Source organism: Paralichthys olivaceus, chromosome 16 (genome assembly GCF_024713975.1).
Source record: "Paralichthys olivaceus isolate ysfri-2021 chromosome 16, ASM2471397v2, whole genome shotgun sequence".
Lineage (NCBI taxonomy): Eukaryota > Metazoa > Chordata > Actinopteri > Pleuronectiformes > Paralichthyidae > Paralichthys > Paralichthys olivaceus.
In genome coordinates this window covers 10,458,883-10,475,963 of record NC_091108.1, presented here as the reverse complement: position 1 = coordinate 10,475,963, position 17,081 = coordinate 10,458,883, and positions in this window count along the sequence as shown.

The window sequence follows — 17,081 nt, the reverse complement described above, 5'->3', positions numbered from 1 at the left end:
TCCTTCTGATCTGATTACATGTATTCACCTGTTGGTGTCTGAGCAGTAGAAAGACTGAGAGAAAGAAGAAAAAAAAGAATCAAATGAAACTAAAAACCAGACATAAGGACGTGTTAAAATAAAACGAGTGACTAAGAGGCTGGCGACTGAAAGACTCATTGTAACACTAGGTTGACCCAACTGCCCCCAACTAATTAAGAATATGATGCATGGTTTTATTGGAAGAGTATATGGCACGTCTGTATTGGGCAGGAATTGCTTGCTCAGTTTTGCAGCCACACTAAAGGACAATCAGGTTTACTGGCTCACAGTGGAAAATAAAAAAGTCTGGCGTCACAAGGAAGCAGCTGTTTCCTCAACTTTTACTGACACTAGACTCGACACAAGCTGACTCATGAAGAGCAAAGTCACCGCCCTTGCATAATGCTCGCATACCGCTTACTTTGTAGTCTGACACAGTGGAGACGCTGCAGGAGGTGGTTTTTACCCTTATGCGTTTGTGGGTGTCACAGCAATGCAGATGTAATCGAAGGAGGAAGAGAAAGGGAGTAGGAGTGTGGAAATGTTTAGTGTGCAAAGAAGTCTACCAAAACCTAAAGGACGAAAGGAAGAAATTGAGAAATGACTTACTTAAGCTAAAAGTCTCTTGTTCTTTGACTTCTAACATCTTAAACATCACCTGTGTGGACGCTGGAGAATGTGACTGTGAAAATGACACTTTTTGCAATGTATTCTCTATAATTGTGCATTTAATTGTGGGATTCAAGTAACTGAAATGGAAAAAGCATACTTTAAAGTATTAAATTGTGAGATGAATATGACATGAGTCGTGGACTGTATACCATAAGTTTTTAATCCACACCACGGTATAGATTGATTGACATATGAAACTGCTTCAAATATATGTACTAAATTTTGGATTTCGTGTCATACACAGAGCTGGACGCAAATGAAACAATGAGTATGAGGAAGTTTTATTTCATATTTGGTAAATGTAAAAACCCCCTCTGTCAGTAAATGCCATTGTTTAAAAAGCACAAACATTTTTTCTAATTCATTTTAAATCTCATCTGCACCTATCATGTTGTTTAGAGTCAAGGTTCCCTCCCTGCTGAGCTCAGAGGCTTTGTGAGATGCAGTGGTAACTGTGCACAGTGTCAGTGACGCTCGCCCAGTGGTTGGCATACGGTTTGCCATGTGACACAGGCAGCATGACGGTGAGATCAGCGTAATCAGGAGACAAGTAAAGAGACACTGCTTTCACACAGGCCAGCCAATGAGTGGCTGCTGTTATTGCTTCTCCAGATCTGACAAACAACTTGACAATATCATAGAATTAGATTTTATTACACAAGGCATCAGTGTTTACTTCAGTAAAAGAATATATACATAGACAAAAATGTAGTCAAGTTAAAGTAAAAGTACCATATTAAGTTCTCTACTTGAGTAAAAGTAAGTACTTGCCTGTTTCTTCTTCATCAATGAAGGGGGAGGTGTCTGATGTGACCTGCCCACTCTGATTGGATCAGTAGATTGAATCCCCTCTCCTTACTGATTACATTTGAAAATATATGTGAACACAGAACATTTGAGGATTATAAAGTACAGATATTTATTGATATTTGTAGTGAATTAAAAGTGAAAAGTACCAGAAAATAAAACTACTCATATCCATGAAAAATGTACTAAGGCTGAGTAACGAAGTAAATGTACTTTGTTACGTCCCACCTCTACCAGCCATGATGAGAAAGATGTTAATACATCTGCTACTACAAAGCTTTATCCTTGTTGTTGTGTGCAAAATAAATGAAACAGATTTTTTGAGCGGATCAGTGTCTGAGGATTATGTCCTGTTTTTTCGTGTGGTTGACGCTACTGGGAACTAGCAGCGCACAGGGAAGCAGGATGGGAGTGAGGGATGTACAAGGAGCTGAGGTAGAAGAAGAGCACTTGTTCTATTTCCAAACTCCCTCAGCGAGCCAATCCCCCAATCCCTCACTGCAGTGACGGACGTGTATAGGTGTTGACCTCTCTATTTGCATAAGCTCACGCTGTATACAGATTTCAGTCGTGTCCTTACAGAGCTGTTATTTTCCCCTTAAACCGGGATTTAAACACGCAATTTTCAGATTTTACAGTGCAGCTTGTGCTTGCTGCATGCGCTCTACCTGGTTCAGTGTCTGCCGGTGCAGAGGGTACAGTCAAAGAGGCTTACGGCCATCCGCTCCTAATGAGGCTTTGCACACTGCACACCCACTGTAAAGAACAATGACCCAGCTGTGTGCGGGCCTTTTCCCGCTTGGTGCCGCGGAACATATGGGAAGTAGCTCTTGTTAACAGGTCAGTGGAAATGTGCAGCATCCTCAGCTGTTTACGTTCATCCGTGGCCACAGATTAAACTGTTTGTATTAACTTCACGGACGACGTCAGGAACAAGGCGTTCTCAGGTGTTTCCCAGGCCGTTCAGAGGAGAACTTGCATAACATTTGCGGACAAGACAGCAGAGGCTTCACATATTCTCTCACTCTTCTGCACATCGCTGCATTTGCACAGTGATTACATTTTAGTTCTTGCAGATCACTGAGCCAGTGAGCACTGAGAGGGAGGCTTCTTATGTTTGAAGTTTGAAAGAGGCTTTAACCACTCTTCTAATAATGGAGCCATTGAGATCCGAACGGGCTTTCGCACAAACTGAGCTCGCTATGAATAAACAAGCCCCTCTTACATAAACAGCCAGCAAGGCCAGCTCCAATTATCATACAGCCACGAACAATAGGCTCTCGAGTTAAATTTCATGGTGTCAGAATTGGTTTGGACTTTGTCTTATGATGGGTATGGACGTTTGGTGACATCTCCCCTTCTTTTAATTGCAGCGTGATACAAATCCTGGCAGCACAGTTGGAAATGTATTTGCTCCGTAAGGAGGAATGCACACTCATTCATTCAGTGTTAAAAAGCAACTGTAATAGGATTATAAAGTATTGATCTGATTTCAAAGCACTTTCGATTTCCGCAGGGGTTTTACAGCACGTACCTGCACCTCCCTGCTCTGTCGTACAGTACGACCACGTGGTTGTTATTCATCCGGCTTCTGCAGGTAGCACTGAGGCCAGAAGTCCAAGAGAGAGGTTATTGATTAGGTTGTTTTTTTTAATGGGTAGCCCCAACCTCTCCTTGACATTGTCACACACCAACACGCGTGCACTCGATCGGCTAAGTACAAAGGTAGCTCCAGAATTAGACCACAGGCTGAGGTGGGCTGAGGTATTCTACATAGATATTTAACCAAGTTGTTCAAACACTTGGATTGAGCAAAGAAAACAAAAAGAACACCATATAAATGAAATTAAGGTTTTATTAATACTGTAGATCAGTTTGTCAACAACAATTTTTGATGATCAATTTGTCACATTCCCAAATTCTCCTCTCATATATCCCATGTTTTATTCAGCGCTGCATGACACCCATCACACATACAGAATGATCTCATTGCATCACCAGGCTTCAACCTGACATTTTGCAACTGATCTCTCAGTCGTAAAGTTCAAAGTCATTTCCATAAATCTTATCATCACCATAACGTGCTGAGAAAAGTGAGGTCACTGTAAAAAGAGGACACTAAAACATGGCTGCTTTCATACACATAAATCCAGCACGACCTATAATAAACTGTTTTATTCTGTGGAGACTGCAGCAGTTAAATTCTTAGTACACTAAAACACTTTATTTAAGAAAACCCTGCGAAAGAAGACAAGAGACACGCAAATATTTGTTCTGCCAGTGGCTAGAGGTCTTATGTTTTCAGATTGTCTGTCCATCCCATCATTGTGAACACAATATTTTAAGAACGCCTTGAGAGAATTTCTTTAAACTTGGTAAAAAAATTTTTTTTACTTCTTTGAGTCTAAATAAACATTTTTACTAAAAATGTTTATTTAGACTCAAAGATGAACTCATTAGAATTTGGTGGTCAAAGGTCAAGGTCACAGTGAGCTCATTTTCTTGTGAATGTGAAATTTCTGCAATACCGATCAATAATTTCTTCACAGTTTAAGCAGTTGTCACCTGAACTCAAAGATTTACTGATTCGATTTTCAAAAGTCAGAGTGAGCTCACATGAGTCTGGAAAGTAATGTATGCAGAATGAAACTGCACTGGATGGTGGAGGCATTCAACTGCAAACAGAAATGAGAATGTCTGAAAAAAATGTTAATTGATAAAGAAATTGATAAACGTTGCTGGATCTGCCCATTTATTTGAATTAGCACCAAAATTTAATGAGTGCCTCCCTGACCTTTACCACATCCTTCCACCAAGGTTTGTGATAAACTGTGCAGTAGTTTTGTGTAATGCTGTTAACTCACAGATAAAAGAATCACCTCCTTGAGATGGCTCAGCTAAATGTCTCCGTCCTTGCGCTGCACATGGAGCAGGGCACTTGAATAACAAGGCCTTCACTCTGTGTCTCTGTTGCACCCCAGAGAGGAACAATCAGATGCCTCTGACCTGACTCCGTTCAGGTCGAGTCGGGTGATGTTACACTGTTACACGAACAGGCTGCTGTGTGCCAAACTGGATGAATTGGGTCCATGCTGAAGGACAATCCCTGTTTTATCCCACTGTCCCTGATGACGGCTCCTGTGCCACAATGCTCCGCTCTCCACAGAAACGGTTCCCACGATGCGGTGAGCAACCTGGGACAGGGCTGTGTGGGTAGTGGTGTAAGACAGCACCACTGTTTTTACCTGAGTGTCTGTTTTACAGCCTAGAAAGTTGGAAACTGCACGATTAAAAGAGAAGAGGAGACAATTCAGCCTTTTTCTCAAATGTCAGTAGTTCAAAAGACTGGAATGGACCTGTTGGTGTGCTTTAGTGAAGACTTTTTTTGGGGAAGCCAAATGACGCAGAAGATGTGAAAGTACTTCAAGGGAAGTTGGCTCAGACATGGAAAAAAAGAGAGAAGGAGTGTTTCTCCACACATGCCTCCAGGCATTTTGTATTTTACAACAAAAGAATTTCCCACAACTTTGGAAGGATCTGAAAATCTATTCATGCTGAATCAGACAGTCTCTTGTTTCATCTCATAATTTTTCATCAAGCCAGGACTGGTTAATCCAGAGTTTTAAAATGATTTGATTAAATAGAACAAAAAGGAGATATAAGGAGAATTTAGACAGAAACAATTCCGATGTGTAAGTTTTACAAACAACTGCTGGAGTTTTCTTGTATGAGAGAATTTACACATTTCCAAGCTTTCTCCGACATTCTTTTTTCAGAAATGCACTGTATGTGCATTTCTAATCTGGTTCAGAACAGATACTGTACATCACTGTCTTAATGATGCCAAACATAACTGCAACTGTTGCTAAAGTCAGAACTTATGTAATCAATTATGCTTCCATTTGAAGATGTATGAAAATGCAGGGCTGTATGAATAATATTCCTGAGCACTGCTGCCTTAGGGGTCGTCCCCACTTTCTGTATATTCCCTTCTCCTCTGGCCACTGGAGGGCAATCCTTGTCTGAACAGTTTAAAGTGTTTTCACTGGGTTTTTAGTGTTTAAACCTCGCGCTGCTGCATGACAATGAGCGCTGATCAGGACAATAACTGGGAGAAATTAGGATTTGATGACCAACTTTTTTACTAATATGCTATCATTAAATTAAAAAAAAAACATGCAAGGTATGCTTTTTCATGCATGCTGTGGCAAACAGCTGTTTACAGCATCACACAGTACAATAAAACTGAAACTCTGATGCAGCTGTCATTTATATTAATTCCACGTGTTCGATTTTAACCAAACTCTCTTCTCCTGACCAACAAGTAACTTCTCATTCAAATAGGCACATCAAATAACCATTTCTGACCTAAAATGGGTTGAGACACATTTTATTTCGCAGATTATCAGCCAGACATTCGATTTAAAGCTGCTCTCAGTCACTGCACTGACTTGTTCCTGAAGATTTCCAAAGGGTCTGTAGGTGAAAACTTAAATGTTGGAGTGAATTGCTTTTCTGGAACTCCTACCTGTCCCCGGTAAAATATCCGTAAAATGTCATAGTGAGTCCATGTGAGAACAGAGCAAGAAAATATCCAGTAAGTGAGCAAATTGATGACGCTGACTCATTCATGTGGATGAGGCCAGTCTGGAGGGGCATTATGGGAGCTCAACCATCATCCAGGAAAGAAAATGACACAAGCTCAGTTTTTTTGCTGTTAAGTAATTTGGCAAGTTTCTGCATTAGCCAATAAAATACACCCATATTTGTGTTGTATTACGTTGTAACATCAATGACATATTTCTAGTGTTTCCATGTGACTATTGTGATAACTTATCGCAGTTGTACAACCCTGACTGTGAGTGAATTGATCACAGTATCTGCAAGGCCTTCTATTCATTCAAACAGGCCTTCATGGGTTTTATTTCATGTCTTCCTCAGTTTATTTCATTTTACAGTCTGGGAAAAAAAAAACTTTTAAGTCATATTGGAAATGCAAATCACTTCCAAAATATGAGCCTTTGTTTCCCAGAACCAGGAGCATCTGTCCTGCACATGTTGTGGAAAGTTTCTGAGGGGACATGGTGACAGAGCAATAAGCTAATGGGTGCAAAAACAAAACCACCTCTGGGGAAGAAAGGGGAAGATTCAAGTCGTCACTCTTCATTTTTGTCCCTCCTGATTGAAAATGAGCACTCCATTTTGTCTTTAACAAAGAATAACTTCAAAACACATCACAACAAATACAATGTTTTTAATCCAAAAGGTAGAGTTGCATGACCGTGTGTGTTTGAGCTGGTAAAAGTCAAACATCTGTGGGAAAGATTACAGTCTGCCTATGCAGCCTGTAATCTCCGTTTCACCTTGCTGCTGATGTAAGTTGTGTCACAGAGACAGCTGCACCGCCTGGCTTTCCATGAGGCTGATTATCAATGTGATATCAATGTTCTTTATTTAGTTGGCAAAGACAACACGACCAGAGGAGCCTTCAAGGTCGGTGTGATACTTGAAGGCAAAGCGAGCGGCGTGAAGAAGAGGAATGAAGACAGCCCTACTGAGGAAGAGGATTACGACAGATTCTTTATAGATGTTTATTTAACTGCACAAAGTCGCCAAGTTCTGATCAAAATATGAATAAAACCTACAAAAACCTATTTAATAGATGTTTACTACGGTTGTTAAATAGCAGAACAACATTCGTATCTTGCATGTATATCAGCCCCCTGGTGTCTCGCTGCAATTTCTTTTTAAATAAATAAATTGTCTTTCTGTCTTTGTAGGTAGACAGACTACCCCACCGATGTTTCCTCTGTTAAAGTTTGGTTTTAATTAATATTTTGGTTACTGACTGGGGGGCTGAGACTGACTCGCGATCAATGACACCTCTGTTGATTACAGATAATGTATCAGTGCTAAAAAGCAGCCATGTTACGGCGCACCTTGGCAGAATGTGGCCTTCTCCACACCTTTCTTTACACGTGTGCTTGGACATTTGTTTTTGTCTTCAAAGAGGACCGGACTTGCATCCAACCAATCACTAGTGTCTCAGCAGCCTGCTGCCCCCCCCCCCCCACTGCTTCATGACCTCCCTGAAACCTCTGGCCCTCTGCTGCAGTGATCCTGTTAGTCTGAACAGGTTGCAGACAGACACCAAGAAATCAGCCAAATGCGTCATTCCTGTATTTTGTATTTTGATTACTGGCCGTGGATTAGGAGAAGACTGATTCGCTGTGATGACAGACCTTTCAGTAGCAACGCAACTGTTTTTTATTCTTCGCCGCTTCACTCATTTACTTGACTTGTTGTTAAGGCTCCGTTAAGGCTGGCCGTAGTGTGTGTTGGATGTACTGAGGAAAATAACGGATTTGCTGGGATTAGGCCTTCACAGCAGACTAATAGCAGTAAGAAACTTGCTGTGGCACCATCAGATACATGATCAGCCTTTAATCTGACTGGAGCTCAAAGGGGTGTGGGGGTTGGAAAGGGCACTGCTTTTGTGTGATTATTTTTTAAATCTCTGGGTTAGAAGGAGGCCTTAAGTGTTCAGCGGGCGATTTATCTGCCGCTATTGTCGTCATCCTTACATTTTCAGACAGTATTGATTTTTTTCAGATTACAAGAAACCAACAAGAGATGTAGAGACAGGCATGAATACAGCACTTGCACTTGTGTGTGTGTGTGTAGAGATTTTGTCAGTCTGTGATGGCTTGCTAAACCTGACATGCTGATGGCAATTATGCAACAACAGTCTGCTTCTGTGATCTGACAGATTAAAATCTGAGCCTGGTGTATCTGTACACCAACTACAATGTATAACTGCAGAATAAGAATATATACATAGAATAAAGAAAAACAACAACCTTAAGATAAGCAAAAATACACATTTAAGTAATAACAGAAGACAACCCCCCCCCCCCCCCCCCCCCCAGTGAAATCACAGACATTATTTAAACATGCCTCTCTGCTTCGTGCCACTATCCAGAAATGAAGCCAAAATATCCTGAAGTCAATAGCCTCCATCTTGCGCATGTGGAGCCAGAGTTTGCAGAGCAGAGATCAGGGGATGGACCCTCGACCGATCGTGAGTCAGTCAAAGCTTTCAATCACAGCATTTCATCCCTTATAGTCACAAAATAGCTTATGTTTAAAATTAGTGGAATGGCCCTTTAAAGGTGAAGCTTCCAACTGTCTCAGACTGAGGCTTTGTTTCGTGAATCATTAACTTGTTTTCAAAATACTTTGACAATAACTGAGGAACTAATTATGTCACAGTATAATTATTATGCAATCGTCCATCATGATGTGAGCTTTGTCTTTCTGTGTTTAAATCAGCTTTACACACAGAGTCAGGGTGTTTTACATGTCCAATCATGTGCATACATCCTGGATCTTATGTAATCCCAGGGTAGGTCACATCACTGTTGGAGGGCAACAAAAAGTAAAGCAGAACATGTTTCAAAATAGCTCTGGTTATTTCTGTAATTATTGCTAATCTAACTGTTACATATATCATTTTATCACCTGTTTACACCACAGGGTCATGTGAGGTGAGAGCTGTGGTTTTTTAACTGTTCTCTCCGCAGTCCATCCTCAGATCACCTGTGAAGGTAAAGCTTGTTGAGCTGGTTGAAATGACTCAGGACTTCCACCCCCTCATAACCCACCATGTCAGTCATGTGTTCAAGGGAATGAGGTGTGTATTACACAGAAAAACACTTACCTTAGGGGTGTGTCTCTGGAGCAGAGGTACATTCACAACCAAGTGCAATATTTAAGTACGAGTTTGAGGTACTTGAACTGGGGTATTTTTCCTTCCTGAGGCCTAAATCCTGGCACTACAGTTGTGATCCAAGATGCACTGGGGATCACAGAGATCTGATTCACTCACACCACACATAACCACATTCTTTCAGTGTGTGTACACTGATATGTTCTATGCCAGGTTGAGGAGAAAATACTGAACTGACATCCTCTGCATAACGTTATTAAGTACATGTTCAGTTCTTTCTCAAATCAGGTAAACTGACCATCTGTATGAAAATCTGAACACTGAGTAATTCCACTGTGGATAAGAGATTTAAAATAATAAACATGGTCTCCTGAGTAGAAAAAAACAAAAATCCGTAGCACATTAAAAAGGTGAAGAAGCTGATTAAAAGAAAGGTAAGAAGATTTGGAGGAAAACAACTTCGAAAATACAATTAGTACATAACTGTAGCTAACTGGCTAACTGGCTAGCATAGTTTTCTTTTCCTGTCATACGTGGTTTGTTCCGGATATGACGAAATTAAAAGTCGACCCAAATGAAATGTGCCGTTACCTTGGTATGAACATTGTTGGAAACATTTTGGATAATGTAACTATACAAGCTGACAACATATATAACATAAGTCCAGTTGTTTTCAAACATTTTAATGCAGGATAGTTCACATCTTCAAAACACATCTTCAAAACAAACCAAACAAAATGTTCCCAAAAAAGCATCAAGCGACAGTCTGGCTCATTTTTTTGACCTGCTACCTCGAGGAACATTTAATCTTCTGAATATTACAGTCATGTCACTCGCCCCTGCCTCGCCCAGTTGCCTCGTCATCGCTTTGTCATATCTACGTCTTAAAGCCAGAACAAACAGCATCAAGATTTAACTGATACAATGTGTAATCACTGCTATGTGCCTTATGCAGACACCGGTCAGACGTGTTGGATAACGTTACTTGTTTTCTTAACAATGAAGAAGCAGTTTGACATTTTGGCGTTTCCCTACTGTTCCCATGAGCTGACTTCCAAAACACAGAGATATGTGAGAGCACTGAAGCAGCAGTTTATGCTTGTGCGTGCGCTGAAAGGGGGGGGGGGTGAAAAACAGGTCAACAGGAATCCTGGAAGAATAAGCATTCCCTTTGTTATGCCTGTAAACAATAGTGAGAGGTGTTCAATAGGGAGAGTGACAGACAGGCTTCTCCTGTCTTAGCTGGTCAGGACTAGAACCACGTGGATTTACGAACAAAGAAAGACAAAGCAGGGATGTTTTTAACTCTCTCACCCACCACTGCCATTATCTGGACATTAGGAAGTGCCTGCTCACCACCACCAACAATGGACTTTAGCCAGGTTGTTTGCCTTGTATCGAGTTCAGGCCTGTCTTAATGTCCTCAGCACATGCAGTGTGTGTCTGTTTGTGTAGGGCGAACTGGAGTGGATGCTGTAAAGCTGCAAGAAAGAAGTGCTGACCCTAACCCTGAATCCATGAGAATGATCAGACTAAAAGAGATTGTAGTAACTTTTTAAGCAGTAATGATTCAAGACAGAAAGAACATAAAGAAAGAAACAATACTCTAGTTTGGTTTCACCGTATAATTTAGTTTATTTTGTTCATTCCAGTTTTTGTACAATTATATTTAATTGTCTTGAACTGAATAGAATTTGAGTAAGAAAAGTTTGAAATCATTGTCCAGAGAATTCCATAGTTCTGCTTTCATGTAGTGTAATCTTCATAATATGATATGAATGTAAATAGCTTCTGTTTCAGGTATAATAACTTCACTCAATCTGTTAACATATGTGGCTTGATAAACTGTCGGTTTGCAGGTGTGAGTGGCAGTGTAGCTGAGCAGGGATCAGTGAGGTTGAGGTCGTATTCAAAGGGACTGCTTTGCTGAGAGAATGGGCTACGATTGGTGGGTGGCTGACGAGCACCCAGTAGCTGACAGCTTAAGACAGCTGAGCACATGACTTCGTGTCCTGCATGAACTAACGTAATGCTTCATAAAGAAAAAGTACCTATTTTTTAGGAAGTATCTATAAATGACAGTAATGTTTTATGTCCTCATAAAGCTTCAATCAGCCTCATTAAAAGTCATGAGGAGGAGCTGGAATCACACAAGTATGAGCCAAGAGCAGAACTGTCACATTTCAGGAAGTATCAGTGAAGCTCTGTTGTTTTCTGCCTGAAGTTACATTTGCACATTTTGTAAATACTGTTTCTGACCACTACAACAGAATGTGATATTATCTACATTTTTTATAGACCACAGACTGAAATCACACTCTACATGTCCTGTCTGCAGTTCTATCAGTGTCTCCATCCTGGGTGTGTAAAATATGGAATAGACTAACTATCAATCTTATAGGAAATACTGAATGAGCGAATGAGGTGGTGGTGAAGGCAAGGTGGTAAAATATGCTGAATAGACCATATATTATTTAAAGTAGTTGTTTTATTGATTTTCTTTTATGATCTAGCTTTTTATAATCCGATATTTTTTCATTTTTTGTTATTGCACCTTGTAACCCCTGATTTTGAAAAGCATTGAAATACATTTCAAAATTATACTGTATTGTAACATAATGTAATGTGTTATGAATTAGTATTATCTGCTCTGTAAGACCTTATTCAGCATAAATAATCACTGCTCCACCAAAACCCAAAGCCCTGTCCAAATAAAGCATCACTTCTTTGAATACCTGGGTAAGGGTTAAGGTTTCTATGAGGCTGTCCACAATGAATAGAGTCAATGGAGTCAAGTCCTAATAAGCTGCGCAAACCTGTGTGTGTGTGCGTGTACATGTGCATGTGCTCTCTGTTATTTATATCTTGCTCTTAATTGCTGCACTGACCCAAATTCTTCTTTCTTTTCATTGCTTTGGTTTTTAATGAATTAAAAAGCTGTGTAGAACAAATCAGTTTTGGAGAAAGCGAAAATAGTGAAGAAGCAACATGTTCCGAGGAGGGCCAGAGAGAGTCAATATATTAGCAGCTTATTAACAAATGCTAACATTTACAATAGATTGCTCTGTGTGTTCAGACAGTTCTTGTCTATGAGGCCGCCTTTAAACACGAAGAGAGAGAAGTCTGTGGCTGAGCAGGCACGTGTTTGGTCATTCTACAAAAGAAGCCAAATATAGCTGGAGAAATGCAGATATATTGAGTCAGCAATAAACAAACAAATGCTACATTTGTGGTTCGTGCTGTTTCTGAAACGAACCCTGTTTTCCTTCATACAAAACAACTTGTATAATATTCCACATAATCCACTATTTCCTCATCCTGCAAAACAAGCTACACTCTCTCCTGCATGTATTTCTATTTCAGTATATTAGTCAGGTCCTGGTTGTTTTTATTACTTACTCAGCAGCTGACAGACAGGATCCGCCAGACAGCAGAAAGCAAACAAGGGAGTGCTAAAGCAAATTTCATTGTCACACAAAAAAACCACTAGTTGCTTCTTGAGAACATTTTGCTGACATAGACCAAGAGGGTGTGTAGCATACAAGAAAACATGCTTCACATCCCATTTGATCAGATAGTAACCTGGAAACAGACCAAAAATATGGACCTGGGTCAGTTTAAGTTGACAAAAACATCGATAGAGTTGAAAGCCAAATGCTGATTCTTATGGTTCAAAGTGTGGATGATCAAGGGATTTTTTTATTGTTTATTTCTTTATTGCTTTTTCCAACAGAGTCATTTAAAAAAAAAAAAAGATGACCACACAGATTTTCAAGGTTCCTTCTTGCACAAGACTGGATCACTAGAATATGTTTGGCCCTCTACAAGTGGCCCACTGTGGTGCATGTGACTGGATTTGGATGATAGCATTATGGTGGAAAGATGGGAGGGTAGAAAACACCAGAGAGCCGGTTTTTCAAGGGGGTGAATACATTTCTTATGGCAGCATTGATAGATGGGACAAATACATTGAAAACAGGGAAACTGGTAGGGAACTGATATCTGTGAGTGTGTGAATTTTGGTGCAGCTTGATTGGATGTAAGGGGAATGTTGGGCCTTTGGTGATGGTATGAGTTCTACTGAGTGCCTTTTTAGTTTGTATGTATATTTGTATAATTATGTGAATGTGCAATTTTCATACCTTGCAGCTTTAGGTATCCTGCACCTCCTCATTTTAATGGACCATTTTATGAACTGTCAGCTGCTGCAATGGAGGAGTCTGGCTCATAAACCAATATAATTTCATGCTATGTCAGTTTTTAAAAATGACGTGATTTTCTGGAAAAACATAAAGAAAATGTACATTTAGAATCTCTTGCTACTATCCTATAACTCTACAGTTTTTTGTTGGACCTTTGGGGTTTTTCCTTGACCTCTCACCACAATATGGAAAACAGAAGGCGGACTCGAGGTGGGGTATGGGGGTCAGCCATTGTGTGTGTGTTAAAGAAGGGACAGATAAATCAGTTGGACATTTTTCGGGGGAGGGAGGAACTTCTTATGTATTTGGAGATGGAAAAGTACTGGAGTCCGGCCAGCTATTCAGTCATGAAAGTGTGGACTGTTTGAACCACAGGGACACTGAGTACAACTCCCTGTGACTGCACGGACAGTCTGTGAACTAAAAGCTACATTTGAACTATAAGTTCATCACTTGTTTGTCCAAGTAGCAGGACTTGATGGCCGACACTTTTTGCAACAATGTAGAACAAAGGGGCATTTTAAAGGATAGCAGGGGGATTGTGGGGAAAAATTGCTGTAGTGCAAACTATTTAAATGTGGATTTTGCCCAGCAGTCCAAGTAGTTCACATCCACGTACAAAGTGTACAGCTACAGGGAGTTATAATCTTAAATGCTTTAAAAGTGGAAATTCCTTTGGATCATGATAGGTGAGCAGACATCTGCACTTTATTCCACATTTACAGCATTGTAACTCAGCAGGAAATAGATTTAACACACTGAAATGTTCCTCTCAAGTTTTTTACATCATTTCACCTGGATGAACGCTGATCGTTGACATCTACAGAATCTTCTTCCAATAACTAAAGGAAGACTGACCTAAGTGTCTGTGCTGCAGCTGTACAAAACTGTGTCACTGTGTCATACATAACGGCGTGACCAATCAGGGTGCAGGTAAGCTAGAGGGGCTGCATCAGATCTAGCGACAGCCCAATCACATGGCAGCACTCAGCCAGTCAGGATGCTGCTTGTCTTGAACATTGCATCTGTCTGTGTGAAAATACCAAACCATGTGAATGTGTGTGCATGTGCCGTGGAAGCAAATATGCAGGGGGTTGTTACTCTCTGCCCCTGCAGACAGGGTTGTGTTCGCACATGTGTTTCTGAGAATGCATGTGAGCACGTGCAGTCGGTTGTTCAGATGCATGGGAGGGGAAATAATGTGTGTGCATGTGTAGGAGAGAGGGATCTGCAAGAGCGGTTAAAGCTATTCTGAGAAAACTAGATTTAGCTCCTGATGAAACTACGTTCATACAAACATCTATATGTTGGTCAGTGTTTCTATCTAAACCAAAAACCCAAAACCCCTGCAGATGTTCTGATACGCATCATATTGCTTCTTTTCCTCCTTCTTTTTTCTGCAAGCCAAGAAAAGAGCCATGAGCCGATATTGTCCTCCACTGAAATTTCCTCTTCATCTGCTGCAGATGTCTTGTGCATTAATCTGCACAAAAACCACAAAGCTACAGTTTATTCCCAAGTTGTTCTGACAATGTCACAGTTCTCTCTGGTCCTAAGTTGTGGCTTTAATGCAGACTTCCCTTCTTCTGTTGCACATTGTGGAAGGAAGAGCTCATACTGGTTTGAGCCAGTATGATGTGTTACACAACAACACTGCAAAAGTGAGGACAATCTTACAGAACACACACTGACAGCAAAGCTGCAACCATTAAAAATGATGGTTGCACAGTGCACATGCTACTTTTATTGCACCTCCATGTGCTATTAAATGTTAGATCACCAAAATGTGAGCCACAGTTTTATTAATATGTGTGAGAGCTCACTAACCAGCATCTTAAAGCCGTATTTGGCCAGGGGGCTATTGTGCGTCCCCATTTATGAGACCCCATTTCATGTTTTTTTCCCCCCTCCTTACATAACATGGATGTTTCCCCTCCCTCTCGCCACACAAGAACCACCACGATCCAGCCTGTGCATTCCGGTGGTTGTCATAGCAACAAGGCAGCATCCCTCTCCATCTTTTGTCCAGCGTCTCCCCCGCCGTGTGAGCTTCCCAGGCAGAAGGTGGCTTGGATTCGTTTTTGCAAATGGAACCCCGCAATTAAGCTTTGAAACGACAAAAGCAGGAGATGGCTTTCAGACGTTGTAGCGAGGTGGTAAACATCCTGAGACGCCATGATACATTTCAAGTGATAAATGAGAGGAAGTTAATACCCAGTGACGAGCTGGATTCAAAAAAATCCATTGAGTTTTCTGTGACTACATAAGCTTTTTGCCATGTTCTGTCTATCCATATGTCTACAGGGTTATAAAAATATTGGCACAGGTGGGGTTAGGGGATGTGTTGGGGAAAAGAACACAGTGTTCTTGTTTGTGTCTGGGAATGGAGGTTTTACTGGGAATACGAGGAGTTACTGGGAATTCTCCGCTTTGATGCAGTTTAGTTCCCCTGTAATTGTGTGGCAGTTGGTGGATGTTTTTTGTGGTCAAGGTCATCTTGGTGAGAAATGAAAGCACATGTGGGACTTATCCCCTGTTATTCCTCCACTATTTTCTAGTTACTCTGCACAGCAGCTACAACATGAATGCAGACAGAAGCAGACATATTTTTGTGCCAGATTATCCCCAACTGCACTGGAATTACGTTTGTACCATAAAAAGTAGCATAGTGTTGATGTTACAGGAAACAATTTAAGCAGTTTTCCCCCAAATCTATGACTCTCAAACACCGAGAGGGAGTTTGAAAGGACGGAGAAGTTTCAGACTAACCAAAACAAAGTTAGAGTACACATGTTGGCTTTGGGCCAAAGGACACCCTCTGAAGCAGGATTGAACCTGCCCTCAGCTTTTACGATTGGTCAACTTGTTCCTGGCAAAGCCAATCAATGACCTGACTAATGTTCTGTTGTGGGGGCAGCTGGGATGTAGGGGAAAGGTCTCCAAGCAAACTCTGTTGCCCTTCCCCCCTTTGTAGAGAGAGGACACCAGAAGTAAATGTTTATTCCGCGTGAAGTGTGGTCGAAATGTCTCCTGATTCTGTCGACACAAAAACAAAGAATTGCTTCACTGTGTTTACCCCCGTGAAGTTATGACTCCAAACTCTCGGAAACTTCATTGATGCCATGAGCCCTTTATGAGCTGGTCATATGCGGGAACTTTAAATATGCTGGAGTATTAAAGATATCTTTAGATGAACTCTTAGCAGTAATCCTTCACTTATGTTTGGTGCTTTCTGCCGCCAAGCTCTGACCTGATGCTCGTCCAGCTTGTGTTTTCTCTGTCAATAACAGGATCAAGACAAAGCAAGTGTAGTGCTCAGCCACAACAATCTGTGGTACTGCTGTATTGTTTATGACTCAACACTTCTGGGTATACTGGCCTCGGGCTGTAGCAGTGGAGTTTAATAACTGTCTTGTGAGTGAACAAGTGTCCGGTTACTTCCCACACGGCCCTAAAAAAACACTGTCCAGAACAAAGCAGCTGTTCAGCCCCTGCCAAGACACCAGCCTGACTGAAACATCACAACATATGGCACAAGCAGCAGTGGCCGTAGGGCTTTTATGAGTTTTACCTTCATGTACACGTTGCTTTACTTTTAGCTGTTTACTGCTTCTGTTGAATTTCTGTGTCACCACCTGTTTAAACAGCTT